Genomic DNA, 14,902 nt, shown 5'->3' with positions numbered 1-14,902 from the left:
AGCACATTCACGCCGAGTGTGGCTGGACTCTATGTTTTTGATTTCGAGAAGAAATTCATACTCAACAAACAGAATCCGTTCTCCACCTCCATCAGCTTCTGGAAACGATATATTGATGACGTCCTTGCCATCTGGCAAGGACCGGAAGACACCCTCTCTGAATTCTACCAGTGGATCAACACTTGCGATCAAAATCTGAGGTTCACCCACACTAAAGATCATAATACTATGGTCTTTTTGGATGTTGTGATCACCAAGGAAAACGATCGTCTTGAAACAAGAACCCATTACAAACCAACAGCGAAGAACAACCTACTAAGGTTTGAAAGCTTTCATCCCAGGCCATTGAGAGAGAACCTTCCCTATGGCCAATACTTGAGATTACGCCGTAATTGCAGCAAGACCACTGATTACCAGAAACAAGCGATTGATCTCACAAAAAAACTATCAGAAAGGGGCTATCCTGAAAGAATTCTCACCAAGTGCCAGAAAAGAGCGCGAAACCAACAGAGGACAACTTACCGCTGACCTGCGTAACAACATACAGTACGGCATCTAATTTGGTCACATTTGGACTATTCTAAACACTGGGAACCTAAAATGGGAAAAACCATTGTTCTCCTTCAAAAAATCCAGAAGCCTAAAAGACTCTTTAGTTAACACGCGCCCCAAGGTAACAGTTCAAGACCAACAAACCACTGTCCTGAATGCATGGGGTCTACCGGACATCACTGGACACTACAAATGTGGCAATTGCAGTGTCTGCCATCTTACAGCTAACGCGAAAACATTGGAACTTGAACCAGGTAAAGTGTGGACCTTGAGAACACACACCAACTGTAATAGTGCCAATGTAGTTTACAGGATTATCTGCCCTTGCAAACTTCAATACGTGGGTATGACTAGTAGAATAAATCAAACAGAGAATCTGTAAACATCGCAGTACTATTAGGTGCAAAAAATCAATGACCAAACTCACTGAACACTTTCTCGTGATGGGCCATACAACCAACGATATGAGGTGGACCATCATTGAGCAAATCAAGACAGGAGAGAGGTTTCAACAACGTCTATTCGAAAAGGAACAATGCTGGGTTTATAGATTATCCACTCACAAAAGTGGATTGAATGATAACATTCCATGGAACTCTGTCCTTTCCAAATAGAGTATCCTCCATTTGGCCAAAAGTAACTACTAACATCTGTTGCTTAGTAGAATCCTATGACTGATCATCACCATGATCGATAAACCTATTTGGATGCTTTCCTTCCATTATCAGTCCTTTTGTGCTTTGTTTGGTTCCTGGGATAGTATGCCCTCTCTATAACCTGTAGTCTTTCTGAGCGTGAGATCGTTTGATCTCCTTTCTTTTCCCTTTCTTCCTTTACGTGTAACTTAATTTTCCACCTCTATTTTCAGCGGTATCGAGCCAGGAACTTCCTTAGATACCCAGCGCGCTCCTTTCACTCGGGCGCCTTCCCATTAGATACAATGATTTACTCTGGGAAACACCCCCCATCACGCCCCTCCTCAGGCGAGCGTTTCTGATTGGCAACTTAATTTTCCACCCCTATTTGCAGCGGTATCGAACCAGTAGCGTCCTTAGATACCTAGCGCGCTCCTTTCACCCAGGCGCCTTCCCATTAGATACAATGATTTACTCTGGGCCACACCCCCCTTCACGCCCCTCCTTAGGCGAGCGTTTCTGATTGATTGCTTCATCCAGAGTTCCATGCCACTCACAAGGCCCCCTCCTCCCTACGTCACCAACCCGGATATACTTAGGAACTACCTCCGCACCGACATTACCTCGTTACTATACAGGACGCCGATGCGGGTCATGGGATAGGCATAACAGTCGAGTCTGTTTCACACACAGTAAGTTTAGAGACTCGATGCGGGTGGGCACCGCTAAGTCTGTCCCCTGGTCCAACGCCTTTTAACGAAACTGCTACCTCATTACTTTCTTCCGTAGATCGTGGTAGGAACAAGCTCCATGACCTTGGCACCCTTGAGGCACGCTAATATAGCGCCGCTAGTAAGGCTTGCCCTTACGGCTTTACCTTTTTATCCCTCTATTCTTCGCTTGTGTACCATACTATCGTTTTAGAGCATGCTCTTTTATGTTGATTATATTTGACTCACTAAGTTGAGTGAGAACACAGACACCCACGTTTGAACGAATCATTAACAGTCAGTGTGTATTTGCTGTGGGACGAATGGGACTCGTGCTAGACACTTGACCACTCGTCACTTGAAGTGTGCACACCAGTATTTTCTGTGTGAGTGCACATAATCACACGTCTGTTTGAGTGGGTTGGATCTAGTGATCACGGGTGAATAAAAGCCCGGTGGATTATACAAGTTTTTAACTCACAATGGAGCACGGTTGTACCAATACACTTTAGGTGGCATTATTAGTATGACTGAATTTTTAGTCACTAGCAACCACTTTAAAACAAGCATTGGAATAGCCAATAGGTCTCGCCTTTGGGACCTTATAAGTGTTCAGCCATGCAACAGTTAATGTTACTGCACCAAGGATATTGTGCTGGATAACTAAACACTTAAACGGTCCCAAAGGCGAGACCTATTGGCTATGCCAATGCTTGTTAGCATTTGAGTGTGATTATAGAGGTATGGGCGAAACCGTTTAGGGCCGTTCCGTCCAGAATTTGATGGCCTGTGGTGTTGAAAGCACTGCTAGATAACAAGGGTATAAGAAGTCGGGAATGGGCACAAGTGAAGGGTATGACATGAAATTCCAAATGTCAAAATCATAAAATGTGTGATTTAAGATATGGATGTCGTTTAAGAACAAATGTGTTATTTTCTTGAAAGTTAAAAACAACCAATAACTGCATTGTAAATAGAGACACGAGTTTTCCATTTTTACTATAAATGCTTCCCTCTCTTTATTTTAAAAATCACAAAGAAGTAGAGGTTAAGGTTCTGATTTGCAAAGGGACTTACGTGTAGTAAAGGTACAAGTGTGGAGTCTCTGCACTCTGGGCAGCCTCTCTGTCCAGCGCACTGCAGTGAGTGCAGTGGGGAGATTCTGCCATGAGTGAAGAGACACGTAACTTTATTGCATATTAGTCCCTTTGTGATTTGAGCCCTAAGCCTTCATTTAAGGGTCTCACCATATGTTCAATCATGTCTGCTAGATCAAACGTTATGCATATAATCAGAAGCCCTAGTATTAAAACATGCCATCTTGTAATGTGCCATACATTGTCATTACCTTTTCTGTTTGCGAAAGGCACCAGTTATCGAAAGTAGTAAAATAAACTTTTACTAAACTCACCTTGGTGAAGCTGCAACGATTGCTGCTGCTTATTCAGGAGCATAAGGGCTGGTACCCAGCTAATGCCCCGTGCGCTCATTGAGAAAAGTGTGGGGTGACCAGCAATATCAAAGGAGAGGCAGAATGATCTAAGAGTATGAGCATAGACAAGAACAGAGGAGAGGATAGGATAGTGGAATGAAGGGTCCCGAACACAGGAGAGGGTTGAGTAGTCGGTTACAGGACAGGCAGTCAGTGCGAAGGGAAACGCAGGGGAAACTGTTGGATGAAAGAGGCAAAGATTTGATGAAGGGAGGACGAAATGGTTACAGGGGGGGGCACAGGGTGGATTAGCTACTTTCATAAGAGGAAACGTTTGTTAGGAGGATGTTGTGTTAAATCGTAATAATGTAACTGCGCAGGGTTGAGACGAGTGAGGACTTGAGCACTGTGGACTAATTATAGTGTTAATCTTGGAGCAGATGTAGCAGGGTGAAGTCATGAGCAGGTAAGGATGAACAATAGAATACTGATAATTGAAGATGATGGAGAGAGTAAAGAGCTGAAGGTTTGCACAGAGCGCTTGTGGATGGTGAGGTAATGAGGTCCTGGAAATAGATAGATTTGACACCTCCTAGATCATTATGCAGTGTATGAAGGGCTTGCTTATTAACCAAGAAGTTAGCAGTGAATATGTGCTTTCGCCATTTATGTACTGCTGCCCTCATTTACTGTTATGCGCTCTTATTTCAAGTGTAATTCATGGCTGAGGCCTATCTTTGGTACAAGGTGGATAATGAAGCAGTTGTATGAGCTGTAGTGCAAGACTGAAGTGAGGTCTTTATGAAGATCACGTGGAAAGCAGTGAGAGCAGTGGGGTCCTGTTTTCTACAGCAGATGGGTACATGAGAGAGCGATCTACAAGGAGGCGAACTGATTTGCATGTGAAATGTGTGATGTCAGATGGAGCGATGATGGGTTTAGATTTGGATAAAGTGTTTGAAATTAGCATAAAATTGAGTGGCTTACCTTGCTTGTGGGTGGGATTAAGGAAGGTGTCATTTGAGGAGTGATCAGACAGAAGTGGAGACACTGCCGAAAGCATCAGTAAAATATTTTGGCAAGTTATGGTCACACCAGTGAAAGCAGAATCGTTTGGTGAAGGCAATAAATAGGTGTGTAGCATAATTTCCGCCAGCTGTAACTGAAAGCCATTACTATATAGTTACAGAGACGAATGCGTTTCCAGATGTTTGGAATGAAAGAGGCTTATGGTTAGAGTCCTAATGAGAAAACATCTTGTCATCCATAATAAAACACTGACCAAGGAGAGTAAGATCACATAGGTATGCTTTACTAAGGTAATACCTAAAACAAAACAAATGTTAGATTGGTTTTGAAATAACAGTAAAATCATGAGTCTGAGTCTTAGGACCTGGAAGGCCAGTGCAATCAGGAGTGAAATACGGACAATATTGGAGCATGCTAGTATAAACTATGTTCAGGATCCTTTGAGACACCTTTAAAAATACATTTTAATACAAGTAAAAGGGATAGCTCCTTTCTGCTCCTAAAGCGTCTTTTTTTTAACGCAGAACAAAATGCTGTATGGTGCTCTGTTAAACACGTTAGCGCCACCTGGTGTATTTCATGCAATACGGCCCCAGAAATGTTCTGCCAAATGCAATGGATCTCCGTCACATAAACAAAGGCAATAAAAATCAAACATCAAAGCGGCGAAAGTGAAAGTAATCGAGCAGAGCAGCAAAGGGCTGGGTGAGAAGGGAGGGGGGAATGCAAGGGTCAAAGCGGCTAAAGTGAAAGAAAGCTATAGAGAAGGGAGGGGGGAGTGGGAGCAGCTGTGCACGTGCATGTGATCGTGCACTCAAGGTTTAGGCCAGCCAAAAGACTGTGGGTAGCACTTTGAAAATCCCACATACAAAATGTCTCTTCGAGCCTTTGGCTCAGTGAGACCTAAACATTGGATGATGACTGAGAGGAGCCTGACAAGACTTACAGAACTGATTATGTTTTGTGTATATTGTTGTTTTTTTATCTTCACAGGTAATTTTCCTTCCTAGGAATTCAAGTAAGGATTTTCCCCACTGTGAGTACATGAGGGGATTTTATTCTAACCAAGGGTGGGGTACACCTTAGCATGTGTAGACCGCCATGGTTATTAACATCGGTCCTGACGAAAACCTGGATACTTTTCCACAAGGTTGAAACATGTAGACCAATCTCACTTTCTTACTTCACTTCACTTTTTTGATACCTCAGGTCAATTTAACCTCACATGGTATCGCCTGATCTTTTTAATATTGTTCAGTTGCTCCAGAATTAAAAAGCTTTTTTATAGAGAGTTAAATCTGACCAATTTTTAATCACTTTTTTCACCAGCACACCCAAAAAAAGAAAATACCAGCTCCACTGTAATCAGGTGTCGCAGCACACCCGGATGGCATTCGGCTATCCGGGTGGTGCCCCGATGATGAAGCATGTCACCAACTAGGTTGGTGAGTGAGGGGTCTTCTAAAAAGGACGATTTTGTCCTTTCAGTGCACCTCTCCCCAGCTCGGAGGCACTGAGGTACCTCCGAGGGTGTACTCCTTCTATTGTTTACGTAGTTTGATTAAGTGGACCAGGGTACCCCATACAGAATACCCTTTCTCTCTCATTGTTTTTCTAAGTATGTCTATCGCCAAACCTTGTGGGATTATCACTGTATTTCCAGCAATAATCTCACAATTGGCAGCTTGCGCTCTGAATGTTATCGCTTTGGAGATAAGCGTTGCTGATAGCACGCTATCTCCGCGATAAAATTCAGAGTTGGCCAGCGATAATTATCCTCACGCTAAGAGCGCTGAGCGATAATTATCGCCGGCCCTTGGTGTTATGCCCCCATGAGAGGGACAGTTAATAGGAGTGAATGGAAGAAAAGCCAGGGGTCAAGTGTGAATGGATCATGTTTAAGATGATGCATGTTATATTTTTGGTCTGCTTTCTAGCAGGGTAAATATCCAAAATAGATTTAAACAGGAGTGCACATTGGCAACCTTTGTTGCTTTTATTTCTGGCTGGCATGCCCCAAGCTTTGAAAGCAACAAGCATTTGCAATGCAATAGGTCTCGCATTTACGAGAGTTTGAGCTATTGGCATTGTAAATGACAATGCCTTTTATTTATGTGTTGTTTTTTAAACAGATAAATAAAAGGCATTGTCATTTACAATGCCAATAGCAAATGCTAATGTTTGTTAAATTATGAATTTTTTTGTTAAAAAATATCCCATCAGTAGCATAAGCAATACAAGACATTCCATGAAGCAAGGAAAGGGTGCAGTACCTAGTGTGGCTAATAGACATAACTTGGTTTTTGTGGGGCTAAGCAATAAAAACATTGTTAAACATTGAGGATTATAGGTTTCATACATAGGACGTGCAAAAGTCATGCAGTAGGGCTGACATTTGTTTTGCTCAAAACACAAACAAGGCGAGGCTAAACTGCTTGGAGGCAGGTTTGTAAGCAGGCTTGACGGTCTTTTCTGTTTGTGAAAGAGACATTCCTTTTAGACAAAGATGGTAGATTTCTCTGTTGAACTATTCCTGACTCTGTGTGCCGATCCATGCAAATGAAAAAAATCCCTTGTTTTACACCCTTATCAGGTGTTTCTAAATGGTTATGTGCGTGTATATGTTTTATAAGACAAAGTCAGTGAGATAACAGGAGGTTATTGCCCCGCCCCCACAAACACATGCTGGCCGGAGACAAAAGGCAGCTGGAGTATGTGTGACCCTCTACATGTCCGAGTCCTGCTACAGAAGCAGCTACGAGCACCTTTGAAAGCAGATACTTTGGTGTTTGTTAAAGCGTGTAGACTTTGTTTATCTTTTTTTGAGAGCTCAAAGAGCAACCCTGACACACACCTTACCAATCGCGGAGAGGTCTGGGTGGGCGAAATATGCATTTTACAATAACTAGGGTTAAGGGGCTTTAATTTACGTACTGAAAGATCTGCGGCAGGTAGTAGTCAACATAAATAAACACCAGTCAACATAAACACCTGGAAACAACTGAATTGTAGTCCCATGCCTACTTTGTACAAACGTGCAGGTAGGAGCAGAAAAAGAAACGCCGGGATGCATTTGCGAACTTCAGAGTTCTGTAAGAAGTGCTGCGACGGCGAGAGGTGGAAGGTGAGTATGCCACAAACTGACCCGAACGTCCGCCACAGTTCTGGCCGGGGAGTGCAGGGCGGTACGAAGCTGAGGTGGGAATGGGAGGAGCTTGTGTTTTTTTACACAGTTCTGGGCCGGGAAGCGGAGGGCGGTCTGAAGATGAGGTGGGAGAAGCTTGTGCTGAGTGTTTGGTTACAGTTCTGGGCGGGGCTAGTGGAGGGCGGGGGGAAGCTTGTGCTGAGTGTGCTGGAGTTCCGAGGATGGGCGGTGCTGGCAGACTACCATTTAGGAGGAAGGCAATTTTGTATTTGCACTTCGGGGAGGGTGGAGTTTTTACGTTTTGATAGTAACAAAAATAGCGCCAGCAATCTTAAAGCAGGAAATGTTGCACCAAAAGCAGATATGCTTAGTCAAGCCGCCAGGCGTTGTTTTTCAATGTAATAGTTTTGGTACAATGGTGGCACCCGCCGGATGTTTAAAGCTATACCATGGTGCAGCCATTGTGTAGAAAAGAAAAAAAAATACACATAAAAGAAAGGCATGGGACAGCGTTCCGCGACATAAATAATAAAACAAAGGCGCGGCCACCATTATACTTTCCCAGGCTAGCACGCTGCCTACATAAAACAAGAACAAGCGCGCACTGAAGCTGACGGAGTGGGAGGGGGAGTGGGGGCGGGCACGCAGGCTGCCAAATGGTGCGATGAATCACGGCTAAAGTGAAAGCAAACAAGTGGTTGCAGGACTCCAAATGGTGCGCGCGCCCGGACGGGTCACATGCACTGTAGTTGGAGGCCTGCAAAGCCACTGTTTGCACTTCCAAAACGCGCTTACTATAAGTCTCGCCAGAGCAGCGCTAAAGCGCTGGTCAGGCGAGACCTAAAAAGGACATTTTCAACTAAGATTCTGTTTGACAGTGTAATCGTTTTACTCTGTGCGGATAAATAATGCCTTTGGCCTTACACCTGTGGGTCTCCTAGGGAGTTTGATGAATGGGGTATGCATTGTTCAAACAATGCCTAAACAATACATAGAAATTTCAAGTCTTGGAGCTTGTAAGGAAGAGCGCTTATGCCTATTGGTACTTAGACAAGTAACCCTTAACTGTTTCGTAATACCGAAGTCTGATATTTATTTGGGAGTAATCACGAACCGGGATCGGTGGTAATGTATGATACATTACCAACGATGTATCCGAGGCCATCATATTCACTCCCTGTGGCATCAAGGGATCACGGGTTGCTCCTCGAACTCGGCTTGCGGTCGTTAAGATGTCGAGGTGAATCTGCTGCCCTAAACTTCTTTGGATCAACTTCATTGACCACTGAATTAGAACGAGGCTGGTTTAAGTTGTAATGAACTTAGGCTCGGCTGGGAAAACAACTCAATGCTGTCACTCTTATAATACTGCCGCGTAAATGCTAGCGCGAAGTTAGGTGCGAGCGAGGCCATAAATACCAACAAGTTTTATAACTATAACGTACCTCTATATTAGCCCGTCTTTGCTTTCAATGTCCTTCGGCACCACGCAAGCCACGCCCCCAGCCCGAGCGCCACAAACCCTTCAGGGCAGCTGTCATAAACCCGTGTAACCCAGCGCAACCGCAACGTCACCATATAATCAGCATTGACTTTCGTCACAATGGGAACCACTTGCACAACAGCTGAGCTGGCCCTAGCTGAGCCAAGAATACAGTGAAAATAATTATCTTAAATCATACACTGCACAGTCCTGTAATTAGGTTTGCCAGTGCCACCTTTCCTAGATAAAATGCCGGCCGTCTGTTCACGTTTTAAGGTTCTGCAAAAAATGCTCAGACGTGCTGCCTAAGTAAAGCTTAACATGAAATGTCTGTATGATCTGTATCAATTTTTAACAGCCTTTCTGTCTTTGTTTACTTTAATTATCAGTCGGGTCATAAGGGCAACTGTAGAACTATTCCAAAGGGTTGTGTTCTAATATTTACTGTCTAAAATATGTACTCATAAGAGGAAAAAAATCCGGGCTTCAAGTGGTTTCTCTAATTTTTCTGCCATTAAAATACAGATAATGCCATTAATCGGCCAGACAACCCTGATTGTCCTCAGCCAACACTGCCTGATTAAATCAAATCATATAACCTTGGAAACAGCCAACCTAATGAATATCTCCAGACCCTAAATTTCGTCCGAATTTTAAGATAAAAATTAAAACACATCTGGCTTCCTATCATTATTGAGCATATCAATCATCTGTCAGATAAGTACATATGACCATTCAAACGAGATGAGAGCTATATATATATATATATCTACACACACACACGCACGCACGCACACACAGTGAAATCCCTCAGTATGCCCTCACCGGGTCGAACAATAGTAGTGCTGAAGATGATTCTTTATTTAGCAAGCATGGCAATATATTTTTGCCAATATCGTTGGCGCCGTTTAACGAATCTTCGTGAAATTTGCCGAACTAATGGCCCACCCACTTCAGCTGCTGTGTTGGAAGTTTCAGGGTGATTCGTCAAGCAGGAGCCGAGAAAAAGGAGGGATCCCAAAATGCTTTTCTCCATCTTAAATTCCCTAGGAAACTATTGACACAGCCACAGCTCTAAATGCTGAACGGAATTACACCAAATTTGGCAGAAATGTAGCACTTGGTCCAGAGTGCACTCTTTTTGTTAAATGCTGTAAATCCGTTCAGTAGTTCCTGTGAAGTTGAAACATTTCTCAGATATACAAATATGGCAGGGGAGGATCCGCGAACCCTCACGATCACGAGCCTGCAATCTGATTGGCTGCCAACAGTTCAAACCAGGAAGTGTTGGCAGGTCAAAAAAGGTTAAAAATCAAGGAAAAGGGGCGGGTAGAAACACCCAGACCTCCTAGGCCTGCTATCAGGGCTAAAAAAGCATTTAAAAAAAAAAAGTTTGGCGGGATTCCTATTTAATCCGTGAATCCGGCTGAATTCTTTTTAAAAAAAAGAAGCACGGGCTCACGCTCTACATTTAATTAGGCCCCCGGGTGGGCCAGGTCCCAAGGACAATGATCAAAATACATGCCCTTGCAGCCCCGGGGACCGCCACCTCATCGGGGCTTTATTTTTAAAATAAATGCGTGGGTGGGGCTCATGCCCCCCATGCAGCCACGGGACTGCCACCTCCCCGAGGCTATATTTAAAAATAAAGTGTGTGGGGGCTCGAGCCATCCCACACGGCCCGGGGACCACCACCTCCTTAGTATTTAGTATTTTCGGAAGGGGGCCGCATGGCCCTCCTAGTGCAGCTGTAAATGGCCGTGGGGTCCGCCACCTCCCAGGGCCAGCCCCAGCAATGTCCTGGGGTGGCCACCCCCAGGACATTGCAGTTTGCTATGGCATGGCGATAGCACCGCTCTTACCATGCCATAGCAATCTCTGCTTCGCTTGAAGCAGAATTGCTTTTGGGTAGAGAGACCTGCAAACTCTGCCCAAAAGCAATGCCAGCTCCCGCAGGAGGCGGGTAGCTGGCAGGGACTGCGGGGGCCTCGAGGTTCCCCCCACTCGGTCCCATAGGATGTGGCCATGCTCCCCTTCCCATTTTTAGTTTGAAAAAAAAGAAAGGATGTGGCCAAGCCCCGGGGGATAGGGTCCCCGTGGCTATAGCGGCCTCAGGAGCTGGGCCATGCGGCCCCCTTAAAAAATTAACAACAAAAAAAATTGAGGGCTGGACCCGGGGGATAGTGTCCCCAGGACCAAAACTGGCCCAGGGAAAGGGGAGCCACGTGGCCCCCTTTCCTAAAAAAAAATAGCAATGGCCCATCCCTGGAGGATGGGGTCCCTGAGCAGAAATCGGCCTCGGGAGGGTGACCATGCGGCCCTCCTCCCGTTTTATGATTTTTTTTTTAAATGGTGACATTGGGGCCCAAAAGCATCAAGGGAAGGGGGGCACATAGCCCCCCTTCCAACAATTAAAAAAAAACAGAAGCCAGCAACTTGCTGAGGTCCCACCCCCATTCTTTACTACTCTGCAAACGCGCCTCCTGGCGTACTACTGGTTGGGAGATGAAGTCCACTTTACTCCTGAGGGCCCTTGGGGGCCAAGAAACCCTCCTGTGCCTCCTGTAAGTCCTACACAGCAGAATTCCTGAGAGCAGGTTGGAGGCCCAGCCGCTTTTCTCCACCACTCTGCAAACGTGACTGCTAGATTAAAAAAACATAGAAATTCACTGAAAAAAACACAATTTTCAGGGACATTATAGTTAAAAATTAGCATTTAAAAAACCTTAGAAATTCACTGAAAAAACACAGGTTTCAGGGACGTTAAAACGTTAGACATTCACGGAAAAAAACAAAGGTTACAGGGACGTTCTAGTTAGCCTGACATCTCCCTTATACAAAAACTGAAAAATTCAGCCGTTATAGTTAGCTGAGCTAACTATAACAAGCGCCCCCGCAATGCACTTGTAGTATTCTCATGTTATGCTGTAATGTTCCCTTTCATCTTGTCCCTAGCTGCTCAGCCAGTGTGAGTGTTACATGTAGAATGTTGGCGTGATTGACATGAGTGGAATGCTTGGGTGCCTGGTGTGTGAGTGTTGTCAGTTGGAAGATGGGCTAAGCAGCTTGCAGGCTGCTCCTGGTGGGGCTTGCTGTAACTTCTTCTTATGGACTTAATAAACAACATCAAACTCAACTCGACTACGTCTTCTATGTCTCCTGAAAACATGGGGCCAGCCCACTACATTTTGGTGACGAGGATGGGATTTATCCTCGCTCAACGTAGCAACCAAGAGGAGTTAAGCTAAAGCTGCTAGGTCTAAGAAGTAAGGAATTTGGAACAAGTAACATGAAACTCAAGACAAAGAATCTGGTCAAGCACGCCTCGCAGCCCCACCAGAGTCCACTACACAGGACAGCCCTAGCGTGCTGTGCTTTGATCCAGTACTTTCAACACCTGGTAATACGTTATCAAGGCTGCCTACATCTTGCAGAAGATCCTACGCCACAACAAACGTCTAGAGTGCCACAGCAAACGGCTACAGTGCCTCAAGAAGCAAGGTAATCAGTGGCTGCCTGGATTTCTGCCTCCAGTGCGGAGTGAAGTGATTGTGTTTGGCGAAAGGCTCTTTTTGTTCAAGTTTTACATCTGTGACTGTGCACTTGCTAAAGACTTTTCTTTGCGTGGGTTCTGATGATGATTCCTACTCTGCGTGCCTCCGTGTAAGCGCAGCACCGGTGGGAACTCTACTTGTGCCTGTGTACTTTCAACTACTGGCATTTGTAAAGTCATACGGCTGGGGTATACTTTTATGGCCTGGTCTCCCTGCCTGCTGCAAGCAGGGACTGTCATGGTGAGAAGTATACAGTTTAATTTATTTATTTATTTATTTATTTTTAATGAGTGTTTTGTATTCCCTACTGCGAGGCCTGTAAAAGAAAACATTTGCACTTTGTTTTCAAATTCAAATACGGCTCGTGCACCTTACCTTGCCCACGGTGTCGCGCGGAGCAGGTCCAGAACCTTTCATCACATCTGGCCAGTCTTCAATCCTGCTGTCAGATGCTTTGCAAACAATACGCCAATGCTGCAAATGGCTTTTTGCCAACACTTTTATCGTGTGTATTGACTCAAACAATCACACTTTCGACTACTTTTTCGGTCAGATTTAATCAGACAAAAGTAATTCAATTGCATTGCATTTTCATTTTCAAACCTCTAATATTTCATAGTCCTAAACCACACCGTGGTGTACACATTACTTTTTTTATATATGCAACAATTTTTTGAGTTTTTTGACACCTTCTAAGAATAAACAAAACTTCACAAAAACATTCTACTCTTTTCAGCATTCATACCCACTCATACTCATTCATACTGTTCATTATATACAAAACAGACTCAATGAAAACGTGTCAATGACACGTATAGGCCATCCATAAAAGCGATATTCTCGTATTTTTGAACTCTTTGTTCTTTGTAAAAGTCTTTTTATCAATTGGTTGGCCTTAACTAGTAAGGTCTACGCGTTTCGGAACCCTTTTCTTGCTGGGATCCTCGTCAGGACCATTGTGCACTGAAACAAATAAACGAAAAATTGTTTAGCCAATGCCCTGTCTCTTTTTATCTCAGGTGACTGCGCTATGTTTAAAAAAATCTCACCTGCAGTTTGAATGCATTCTGTGCCTCCCAGCGGATTAGATGAACTAAACGTCTACCACTACCTGCCAGGCCGGAAGTAAAAAATAAGAAATTCAATCAATTTCTGCCTGCCAAACCAAAAGTGAGAAAAACACAAAGAATTCAATCTATTTCTACCGTCTTCTCACGCAAACGTGAGTTAGTGGTCTCTTAAAGTCATGGTATATGTAATTGACTATTGGGTGCTTACTTTTAGGTGTCCGTCGAGGTGCAGAATGTCCGATATCTCGGTTCCAATTCCATCCGACGCCTCGATGCAAATAATTCTGTCACAGTTCGTGTGTTGAAATGGCTTCAAGGTTGCCAATTGCGTTCGTCACACTACGGGCCCAAAAATGACACACGTAAGCGATTTCTCGAAGGATCAGTTAGAAGTTGTATGCGAGCAGTGCACAGGACCGCAGTTGGTTTCTGTCTTACCTGGATGAAACGAAATTCCCGCGTCTCAGTGGGGTTCTCACACGCAGCTGCTGTGCTTCGTTGCTGCTTCCGTCGGGATACGTTATTAAGTGATGACGCATCATGTGAGAACATCGCGTACAAGTGGTGACTTATGGGGAATGTGGTTCTTGAATGACACTGACTTCTTTTCATACAAAAAACTTTATTTAGTCTGTCGAATGAGCAGCAGGCAAATGACGTTGTGGTACATATTTAGCAAACCGCTGCTGTGTTATTGACGGAACCATAGGATCTTTAATGTAATGAAGACACCACTTATCCTGTGAATCCCGTTTTTACTCTTAGTGTAGACCTGAATAATATGAAGAAAAATGTTTTATTTGTAAATGTCTAGGCGTGTTGCCGCAGCGCTATAGTTGGCACTATTGTGGAACTGTGGTCCATGTTACTATAGATCTTTTTGGTTCCTTTTCATCTGATCCGGATGTTGTCCTTAACTTTTGTGTGGGTGCTCCAACAGATGAAATCGGCAACATTTACTTGGTTATGGAAGATTGTTCCCGTATTATGGTTCACTGCTCTGTTGTGAGTGTGTTTCTTTAGTCTCATAATGTAGAGTGGTTGAAAATTTTCAATATGGTTACATTTTTTCGCCCTGCTATGTGGGCGCTCCCATAAGTGATGTCCAATGTCTATCAACATTCTTTGTTGTAAAAGTTATTACAAGTTGAAAATTTCTGATAGTTCGTTTAGACCGTCAACTGAAGTGTTATATTTGATGATCAACATTGCTTCCCGTCTCAGTAGTTTTGAGTCCAGATCCCCACCTCTGGCGTCTTGTTCAACTTTAGAGATAATTGTCCATTTCAGAT

At 44.0% G+C, this 14,902-nt stretch overlaps 1 protein-coding gene across 1 annotated transcript in view; it reads right to left on the bottom strand.

Moving 5' to 3' along the window:
* Positions 1-8,994, bottom strand: part of LOC146854163 (aldo-keto reductase family 1 member C15-like) — a 323,371-nt gene extending 314,377 nt beyond the window's left edge. The window contains exon 1 of the mRNA XM_085651941.1: positions 8,949-8,994. The gene's annotated coding sequence lies outside the window, so the exon portion shown is untranslated. The remainder of the gene's footprint in view (positions 1-8,948) is intronic.
* Positions 8,995-14,902: the final 5,908 nt, after the last annotated feature.

Source organism: Triturus cristatus, chromosome 4_1 (genome assembly GCF_964204655.1).
Source record: "Triturus cristatus chromosome 4_1, aTriCri1.1, whole genome shotgun sequence".
Taxonomy (NCBI): domain Eukaryota; kingdom Metazoa; phylum Chordata; class Amphibia; order Caudata; family Salamandridae; genus Triturus; species Triturus cristatus.
This window is presented reverse-complemented; position numbering and strand designations above follow the sequence as displayed.